This window comes from Phragmites australis, chromosome 19, assembly GCF_958298935.1.
Source record: "Phragmites australis chromosome 19, lpPhrAust1.1, whole genome shotgun sequence".
NCBI classification, from domain to species: domain Eukaryota; kingdom Viridiplantae; phylum Streptophyta; class Magnoliopsida; order Poales; family Poaceae; genus Phragmites; species Phragmites australis.
The window spans coordinates 13,197,561-13,208,751 of record NC_084939.1 but is presented as its reverse complement, the minus strand read 5'-3'; the positions used below and the strand labels follow the sequence as shown (position 1 = coordinate 13,208,751).

The following is an 11,191-nucleotide window of genomic DNA, read 5'->3' as shown; positions in this document are numbered from 1 at the left end:
GTTACTAATAATGAGAAAAATTCAAGAAAATCGCTCGATAAATCGCGAAAATTATTTGGTAATCAGTCCGATTCGGCCGGTTATCCCGAAGCGATTCTGACAATTTTTTAACTAAATTTTAATTTTAGCAAATAAATTTTATACAAATTTCAGCTAAATTTTAAACAATTATATTTTCGTTATTAGTTTGGCTCGGTAACCGAGTCTCAAATGGTAAGTAAAATCTTGGATGGGAGACAACGATTATAGAGAGACGTTCGATTGTCTAAATTTTAAACGCTGGCGTCGTGGACTCGGTGCTTCGGGCGAGTTCGCAAGCGGCGGCCAAACTCCGTGAACAGCGGAGAGGAATCTAGAATATCTCAATCGCCGCGCCGCCCGTGCGCCGGCCCCTCCCTTGCACGACCGGCCTGCTCTTCCCACCCCGCTGCCTCTCCCGCTCCGTCCTCCTCCTCGCCAACGCCTTCCCAAACCGCCGCCTCCACCTCCCCCATCCGCGTTGCCCGAGGCGCTCCTCGTTCGCTTCGCCCTCTAATTTCCCTCGTCAGTGCGCCGCTCCACCCTCCTTTCCACCCCACGCCAACGCCGCCGCCTCCCCTGCCATGGCCGCCGAGCGCGGAAGCGCGTCGCCGACACCCCCTCGCGCCTCCCCAATGGTGGCCGCCGAGCGCGGTAGCACGTTGCGGATGCCGCGGGGCACATCCTCTGCCCCAACCCCGCCGCACCCTCGCCCCGCGAGGCCATCTCGCCGTACGAGGCCGCGCTCGAGGAGAAGCTCGCCGTCGCCACCAACCGCTGCAACGGGCGTACCACCTGTCCAAGAAGAACGGTGCGGGCGGCACACAGACGCCGAGCTATTCACTCCTGCGCCGAGCAGACCCGCGTGGCCGGTGCGAGCAGCATCTCCAACCGGCCGCCGCGTACCCTTCCGTTCCCGACCTCCCAACATCGCGGCCACACCTCCGGCGGGCGACCTCGAGTGCATGCTGCAGTGGCCTGATCATGTGAGACCTGCCCCGCCATGGCAACCTCATGTTCTTCTTCGTGGAACTTCTCCCACGTTCTCAGAGTTAGAGTCGTTGGACCTCCCATCCTGCACCTAGCGCTCCATCCCGGCGCTCTTCTGCTACTGCAGTGTCTTACAGTAGACGCACACCACCTGTTTGATGGAATGCCACACCAGAGGTGCGTGCCATCCGCCCTATCAGCGGTCTCTCGCACAATGTCCTCCACCACCTGCTATTTTTGCTGCCAGCGCATGAAGCGGTTCGGACATGGAGATTTCTGGATGTTCGTGGTGGCACTCGTGTCAAGGGGTACCGTGCAACTTGTAGCCCAAGGCGAAGTATGTCCTAGCAACATGGCTTGAGACGCTGCTCTGCCAAGCTGTTCAGCTTCCCCAAGTACTCCTTGCACTTGCCATTAGACGTACGCTCCCGCGTGATGAGGATACCGGGGCAGTGACAAGTCGGATGCGTTGAAGATGTGGAACACCAACCCTGCTTGCTGTTGCTGATGCTTCTGCAGTGATGCCATGAGCATCTCGTTAACATGCCGTGCAAAGACAGCGCTGAGGCATTGGTCGCAGATGCACACGTTCTCAGAACTGAACTGGTCAATGGTTGCCCGCAACGTCTGCATCGCCATTTCCTTTGCTTCTAAGATGGCATCACGAACATACTGTACGGAAGGAGGAATTCCCTAGAGTTCTTCCTACAGACAGTGGCAAGTACCTCCCTCCAACCTCCATTAGCATCTGCACAGCTTCATCGTTCATCTATTTATTTAGCAGCTATTTCTTTTTCCAATGGACCAGTTTGATCAGATGTGAACTGACCAGGGCAGCTGGGCAACCCTGAGGAAGCAACAATGGGGATTGATGTCATGCTGCACGAGAAGTGCTCAAGGGCAGAGAGTGGTAGGTTGAAAAGAACATATTTACTAAATTTGGAAGACAATCAAGACATTATCAAGTAATCAAGTTAACATTGTTTATCATGTATGATTGATGTCTATTTTATTTCAATTGCAAGTTTCAAATGTAAATGGTTTGATGAACACTGAAACAGTGCGAAAAATACAGCTGTTAGTTCAGAAAGGAATTTGGAAATTTCGGACTTAGATATTTATGGTCAACTACTATTTGCTGTCAAGTTGGTGTTATGTCTGTTCACAAGAAGAGGGATTTTGAATTCTGGAATGTAGATATTAGAGTGAAACACTTGTTGTCTTTTTGCATGACATAGTGAAGTGTAAAAGTAACAAAACAATCTTTTCTAGCTCTGCATGCCCATACAATTTCTTTCGTGAGAATTATGCATTGCAATTTAAAATTTGAATATGTAATACATTGTAAAACAAAATTCTTACAGCCAACTATTTGATGGTGGAAGATAATAATGTTATGCTGCTAGATACAGATTCATGTTTGTATTGGTTAAGGACTTAAGGTGAATATTTGATGCACATCCTGGTACGAGGAGTTGAGAATGCTATGCTAACCCTGATAATGGTATAGGAAGTGAGTCCACATATTTATTTGTCTTTCTGATTTCCTTGTGAAATTTCGTTGGTCTGCAAATTATTGCTTTCCAAAATAATCACAGTTATATTTTGATCAGTAATTCATTAAATCCATGCTGCTGCCTAGCGCTTATTTCAACATTGGTGTTGCTGATCATGTCAAATTATGGCTTGCTGATAAGGGCATGCCAACATGTGGAGTTCAGAAGGATGATGGAACTTTTCTTTGCAGCGTTTGATAGCTCAATGATTTGCTTATCACCAATGTTATTAAGCTGCGTGCCGATTGGTTGTGCCGCTACAAATTAGCGTTCCATTCTGCAGCTCCAGCTCCATGGCTCCATGTTCTTAGTTCTAAAATAACTGAAATTTGACAACTGTATCAGTTCTTAGTTGTTCGTTATCATCCGTCTGTTCATTTCTCATTTTCATTGCGAAGAGATGGCTTCTGTCAGTTTATTTAGACAATAAGAGATGGACTGTTTATTTGCCACTGTAATCTCGTTGCATCCACCAACAAGTTTGATCAAATTATCAACTGTATCCCCTTGATTTTGTAGGTACATAAGAAACACTATTTGATAGAGGAGATCGTTTACATACATATAACAATCAATTTGTGAGAGCGATCAGTCCTTCTGTTGAACATCTGCAGCTAAAAGTGAGTGTAGCCTAGGTATATGTAACCTTTTCTATCTGCTTATGTTCATTACTCCTTTGCATGCTGAGCTGCAAGTAAATCCAGCTATACTTTATATTTCCACTCATATTAGCTTATACTGTTCAATGATACTAAGACTAAATATAAGTTTCAATAATGTTTTTTTCTTCCTTCCATAATTACTAAGGAATAAAATTAACTGTATGTTTGTCCTTGCTGGACAATCGCCCTGATCCTTATGACCATGAAGAAACAAGGCTACGAAGCATAACTGAAGACAGGAGGCTGTAACAGAGTGCTATGTACTCACAATGTTGAAGAAATCACTTACCATTTGTTCTTCAGCTGTCTTTTTAGTGTCAGATGTTGGAACTCCTTGGCAATTGCTTGGGATCAAACAGTCAGCTTCTTTGCAATGATTCAGGAAGCAAAAGGTGACTTTCAAAACCCCTTCTTCTGGCTGACCTCCGTTTTATAGGACCATCTTTTCTTCCTTGCTTCTCTGTGGCCAGTCCTTTGCTTCGCTGTATAGTTTGAGTTTATGGTTTCTGTACAGTTTTCCCAGTTTTGAAGAAAGACGAATTATGGAACTTAAAATTACTAAGAGTTTAGCCTCCATGTAAAAATGCTTGTTATTACCATCTCAGCCTCAGCAAAGGCACCTCACCTTGTAGTCGAAAACTAGCTTCCCTGGTAGTTGTAGACACAAGTATACACTATATATTTATTTCCAGGATCATAATTGAACATGCATCCGCTTTTTTTCATTTTTCTTTCACTAAAGCTTCATCATATAACTATAGGGGGCCACCTAATAAGTAGCAAAAACAAGAGAAACGTGGCAACGCCGCAGGTTCTATCTAGTCATGGTGTTCGGTTCCACAACTAACCAGGTTCATCGCAGCTGGTCCCATCGTAAAAAATGAGGTTATATTGTCTCTGTTTCTACTATTTATATGTCATATTATTGTTTCTAAGTGTGTTAACTTATTTACTATTCCCTAACAAATAAATTCGTCCAGGTTCCTGAACAAAGCTTGCATGGTGTGGACCCAACCAGTAAGTGATACAAGCAATGAAGACAACACAAGTTCATGGAGCACCTGCACAGTGGAGCAAGTAGAGAACCTCAAGTCTGCTCTAAGCGTTATGCCTATATGGTCAGCCATGGTAATGTCCTTCCTGGTCCAGAGCTCATCCTTTGGGATTCTGCAAGCAACCACCATGGACCACCGAATCGGCACAACAAGGTTCCAGATACGCGCAGGTTCCATCTCAATCTTCGAGATCATTACCTTCCCGGTCAGGTTGCTACGATCCGTACATCCTCCCGCTTCTTAGGAGGGTCACCAGGCGGCAGCGCGTGCTCACGCTCAAGCAGCGCATGTGTATCGGCATGTTCCTGGCCATCGTGTCCATGGCAATGGCGTCGGCGGTGGAGGCTCGAAGGAGGGAGACCGCGGGGAGGCAAGTGTTAGTGTCGGAATTTGGCAATCCCGTATGACACAAGAATCCATTCTGAATAACTTTTATAGCGATACACGACTTGTTTACGGGCAAATAAGTAAAGGATTTCGATCGGTAACCATGAGAGCAGTTGCTCGGATGATTTACAAATAAATTGACAAAGAACTATTACTTAAATAGTGAGGATTCAAAGTAGTAACGAAGAACTATCTTAAAAGTATCTTAATGTGTAGGAAAGTAAATGAGAACAAAAATAGATATAATTGTTACAATTGATTGAGTTGTTGTAATTAGTCTCTACATCTACGAATCTAACTTGATTCGGACTCGGACTGAGCATTGGATGATTCAGTGAGAACAAAAATGATAATGTGAGATTCAGTGAGTTCAATAGGCTAGAACCCTAGATTCTTTCTTAATCTATATCGGATCTTTCGACGTGTGAAATGTATTTACTGAAGGCTTGTGTTAGACTAATATTTTCAGAGAGCAACTAATTCATTTTTATGTTCACTAGATAGTCTGGAGGAATGTATTCATTGAAGGCTTGCGTTAGACTAATATTTTCATAGAGCCAATTCTGCACGAATTCATTTTTTTAGAAAGCATGTTTCTTTACAAGAAATCGTTCTTATGCGCACTGGATGATCTGACGACCATGCTACATCTCACGGGACGATTTGTTGTAGAGAACAAAACATTCTGCAAAGATTTTGAGATATAGGCACCGGATGATCTGCTATTATCAACAGAGCTGTCACTAGACTAGTTCTTACAGAGAGTAATTTTCTACACAAAATTCTCCTTCTACTCACCAGATAGTTTGGTGATGATAAGGCCTTAATCATCAGACTATCTGGTGTGTACAAAAAGTTTGATCGTGTTATTTTTTGCTATCAACACATGCCTTTTTGTTCTTTGGTAAAGCTTGCATACCGAAAAATACTTATATATAGTATAATCATGAATAGTTCATTATCTACTTAGGCTATGACTTAGGGTGATACATATAATTTGTCGACCATGTATGTATATTCTTAGGACGATGATAAATTACATCGGCCATGTATACTTACCTCCTCAGACGTTTTGCCAAATGCTTGGATAGTACTTTTTTTTTAAGTATTTTCCATTGATAGCCCGAGGTATCCTTGTCTCCTTGTAAATACTATAGCACATATGAATTTTTAGATATAATTTTGCAACTTTAAACGGACCTTTTCAACTAGGAGACAACTTTCCGAACTCTTTATCCTTAGATCCAATAGGTATAATTGTCTTCCAATCCAAGTCTCCTACTTGAAATGATTTTTTCTTAACTTTTTTATTGTAGGCTTTAGCTAGTCTCAATTTATCTTTCTCAATCTCCCTTAAAGTATTAAGCCTTTCATCATTAAGGCCATCTACTATATCTATCATAGCATTATAATAATCTACAGTTGACAAGTCATTCTGTCGTGCCACTCTCAATGCGTTAAGATTTACCTCAACAGGCAAAACGACCTCTTGTCCATACATTAATTCATAAGGAGTAACTTTAGTGGTACTATACTTAGATATGCGATGAGCCCACAATACTTCACTCAAAATCTCATACCATCTTTTTGATGTTCCTCTATTTTCTTCTTTATAAGCTTAATCAAGGTTTTATTACTTGACTCGGCCTGTCCATTGGCCTGAGTATAATATGGCGACGAATCAAGAAGTTTAATTCTAAATGATTCGGTAAATTCACACACTTGATGAGAAATAAAAGAAAAACCTTGATCGGTAGTTAAAGTTTGCGGAATATCGAATTTATAAACAATATGCTCTAAAATAAACTTAATTACCTCTTTATGCATCATGTTCTTTAATGGAACAATCTCGGTCCACTTTGTGAAATAATCCGTAGCAACCAAAACATAGCGATGACCTTTGGAAGATGAAGGATGAATTTGGCCGATGAAATCCAAAACTCATCTATGAAACAACCATGGTTTGATGATAGGATGCAACATCGAAGTAGGAGCTAATTGTACATCACCAAATTTTTGACACGCTTCACATCCTTTGTAATATCTAGATCAATCATCAAACATAGTTGGCTAATAAAAACCAGCTCTCCTTAATATCCATATCATTTTATGAGCCGACTGATATGTAATATAAATACCTTCATGTACTTCACCAATAGTAATTTTACTTTGCTTCGAACCTAAACACTTTAGAAGCAACCCATCTATGATTCGGCAATACAATTCACTACCCAACATCACATATTTTAAATCTTGCCACCTAATCTTTCTATCTACTAATGAACTAGGATTCTCTAAATACTCAATTAGTGGCTTCCTTCAATCACCGGATGCGGACAAATCTAAATTTTTAGACACAACCGAACCACCTCCCTGTTGTTCGGCCAAATAAACATTAGCACAAGCCAGCAACAAGTCTTTCTAATACAAAGAACATCCCTCTACTAACTCGATAACCGGATACTTGCTACGCTAAATCATTTGCCCTCATATTCTCTTCCCCAGGGTGAGTGATGGTGAAATCATCTAAATCTTCTACGATATCTAAACCTCTATCCAAATAGCTATTTAGTGATCCATCAAAGCATTGAAAACTTTAGAATCCTCCTACACCACTAATAATGAATCACTAAATGCTTCTATACATTTCACACCCATGGATTCTAAAGTTTGCAAACCTAACAAAAGAGCTTCATACTCGGCTTGATTGTTGGTGTTGGGGGAAAATAGACCAGCTTGAGATAATGGCTGACGATCGCTATCGAAGGTCCCTCCAGAGCCTCCGGTCTCCAGACCCTCAGCGGGAGGCCCGGCCCTCGGAGGCTGCGAACTCCCTCGGGCAACCTCATCGGCACGTACGTGGCCTTCTGATGACTCGAAGCTACAGCCAATCCCTCCAGAGCTTTCAGCCTCTGGACTCAGCATGAGGCCTTATCCCCGGAGGCTGCAAACCCCTTCGGGCCACCTCTCCGGCATGTATGTGGCCTTCCGAAGACTCGAAGCTACAGCAAGTCCCTCTAGAGCATTCGGCCTCCGGACTCAGCAGGAGGCCTTATCCCCGGAGGCTACGGACCCCTTCGTGCCACCCCTCTGGTGCCCATGCGGCCTTCCAAAGCCTTAAGACGCAGCTGGCCTTCGAAGATAATATCAGGGAAGAAAGGACACCCCTGCAGCCGACTTGATGCGAGGTGACGGGCGATTAATACTGGTGCAAGTGGTGCTTATCCTGACGCCCCAGCGCGATGCAAGTCATCCTGACACCCCCGGCAGAGCAGCTCGGGCCGTAATTGGCAACCGAATCACCTCTCAGGGGGCAGGCACCACAATAGTTACCACGGTAGATATTTATCTTCTATGTAGGGTAAAAAATAGTACATCGTTATAACTTGTACGCTAAGCTACGTACCACCCTATAACTAGGGGGTCGAGGTCATCTAGGAGACGTAGAGGTCACAAGGAGCACGCTCAACACAGCACATAGGAGCATAATCACAAAGTCTTCATGTGATACTTCCCCTAGCCCGATCCATATTTTTACTATCAATACATTTGTAGTGTTCCTTCCTCTCAAACTTCGTCTCCAAGCTTAAGTCTCCTCCTTAGAAGAAACTCTCGCCGTACTTGCTGAGGCAAGACGAACTCTTGCTCCAACAGTTGGTACAAAAGTATTCTAAGCAAACCGATATTTAAACACCCTTTAGTGAAACTAAAAAAGTACCAACACCTTGACCTTCTCTACAATCCGAGCCATTAAAATATAATTTTCATGGACACATGCCCATAACACCAATCAAATCCTCATTATTAATACAATGACTGATAATAAAATCAACAACAATTTGGCCATTCATGGATTGTAGCGATTCACAAGACAAATCATATTCAATCAAAGCATATGCCCACTTTCCGATTCTATCACTCAAAATCGGCTTTTATAACATGTATTTAATAACATCGGTTTAACATGCAACTATACAAGTACTAGAAAGTAAATAATGTCTCAACTTGATGCATGCATAATACAAGGACAAACATAATTTTTCAATAAACACATCCCTTGTTTCCACATCCAAGAGATGTCGGCTCAAATAAATGATCATATATTCTTTTCCTTCACTTTCTTGTGTAAGAACATCACCTATCACCGTCTCTTATGTAGCAACATATAGCCGAAACAGAATCCCGTCTTTAGGTACCCTAAGTACGGGGGCTGATGATAAATATTTTTTGATCTCATCATATGCTTGTTGCTGTTCTTCCCCCCAAGTGAAATCGGCTTCTTTCTTTAATCGAAGTATAGGAGTAAATACACTAACCTTGCTAGACAAGTTAGATATGAAACATCTCAAGTAATTAACATTTTCTAGCAACTTTTGAATATCTCTCTTTGATTGTGGCACCCCTAAATTGTCCATAGCTGATATCTTATTGGGATTTATCTCTATGCCTGTCTCATGTATTATAAAACCCAAAAACTTACCCGTCGATACACCAAAAGTACACTTAAGTGGGTTCATTTTTAAACCATACCGATTTGACAATAGTATCATCAATAGCATCCGATTTGACAACAATATCATCAATGTTTATTTCTAAGATAATACCAAACAAATCATAAAAGATTAAATTCATAGCTCTTTGATAAGTAGCACCGGCATTCTTTAACTCAAATTTCATGACAACCCACTCAAATAAATCAATAAAATCCGGACATCTAAAGACTGTTTTAGACATGTCCTCTTCGGCCATGAAGATTTGATTATATCCTGCATTACCACCCAGAAAACTAATGACTCTATGACCTAAAGCATCATTAATCAACATATTGGTAATAGGCATATGATATTCACCTTTAGAAGTAACTTTATTTAAGTCTCTAAAATCAACGAGTACTATCAACTTACCACTTTTTTTCTTCTCAGCCAGGATAATATTAGAAATCCATTCAGCATACCTACAAGGACGAATAAACCCCGCAGTAAGCAACCGACTTATTTCTTCTTTAATTCTCCCATACATGTTAGGATTAAATTTTTTAGACGGTTGCTTGTGAGGTCTAAAACTCAGTTTATGGGAAGCCGATGCTCCACAAGCTCACAGCTTAGTCCCAGCATTTCTGATATTCCCAAGCAAAGGAATCGACATATTCCTTGAGCAATGTGATCATTTTAATCTTGAAATCAGCATACATGTTTCTATTAATAAACATCGGCCTTGGTACAACCCCATCACTAATGTCAATCTCCTCTAATGGATCGGCCAATGAAAAACCTTGTCCTAACTTTTCTACCTCATCAAAATCATCAATAGCCTCACAAATATCGTTCTTTTTGGACCGATATTGTTCTACACGTTGTTGCAACCAATCTAAATTATTTTGTTTATCCATTTATAACATTACATTGCTAAGCTGATATGTTGAAATCGACTATACAAACATGGGTATAAAATCATCTTTAGCAACACTAAGAAAATCATAACCCAAAAGATCATGTCCGGATAAACATTGCACATTCTCATGCTGCCAATCTATCGAAGCATCGACTAAAGCAACAAAAGCCGATGTATCTGTATGGACAATCTCGAATTCATCATCTACCCATTGAATTAATAATTGATGCAAGTTAGAAGGCACACAACAATTGGCATCAATCCAAACGACCTAATAACGTGTTGTAGTTACCTTGCACATCGGCATGAAGAAAGTTGTAGGTATTGTCTTACTCCCAATGGTGAGTTTCATAGAGATCACACATTTGGTCTCCATAGGATCGCCGGTGAGGCCATTAAGCACCAAGTTTGTCTTCACTAGTTCGATGTCCTTTTTTCCTAATTTCTTGAAAACTGAATATGGCACTAAGTTCACCGTAACTCCACCATCTACAAACACCCAGAAATCAGCCTTCCATCAATGTGTCCTTTAACATAAAATAGCTTCAAGTGTCAGCTAGATTCTTTGGCCTTCTCAAATATGGCTTCCTTCGGACCAAGATTTAAATGAGCAACCTCCTCCTCAACATCTCGAAACTTGAAAGGTAAAACAAACACCATATTGACATCCATACTATCATACGGTGGAGTTTCATCCCTAATTACCGGAGAGTCTTCTAGCATATCATGTTCATCATCACTAGGCAGCATAATAGGCGCTACAACTTGCTTCACTCTCCATTCTTGACTAATAGTCAACATCGGCTTGATTTCATTAAACATCTATCTCTCACCTTTTTAGTTTGGGCTTCTCCCAACTCTTGCTTGCGTAATCTTTGTAGCCTTCTCTTTTGGGAGTGTGAGAGACCTCTAGGACACCATCGGGGCTGCGGTTTAGTTCCGGGCAGCAAGGACATCTTCATCTCAACCTTTCAATGCCCTGAATTATCGATTGGCTCAGTATTAGAAGCAGTTTCTTTGATGTTTGGCGCTATGGTCTGTTGTACTGCTGTAGGTGGCACCATTTTAGCCCCAAGATCAGTACTAACTACCTATAGAACTTCCTCTTTGTTGCCCTCACTCAAATAGCCAT

The 11,191-nt window shown here is 41.7% G+C and overlaps 1 long non-coding RNA gene across 1 annotated transcript; it reads left to right on the top strand.

Annotated features, from left to right (window-relative positions):
* Positions 1-1,816: 1,816 nt before the first annotated feature.
* LOC133900619 (uncharacterized) lies at positions 1,817-5,036 on the top strand. Its single transcript, XR_009906568.1, has 5 exons — positions 1,817-1,918; positions 3,084-3,184; positions 3,435-3,618; positions 3,988-4,111; positions 4,207-5,036. It is a non-coding gene; the product is annotated as an uncharacterized LOC133900619 (long non-coding RNA).
* Positions 5,037-11,191: the final 6,155 nt, after the last annotated feature.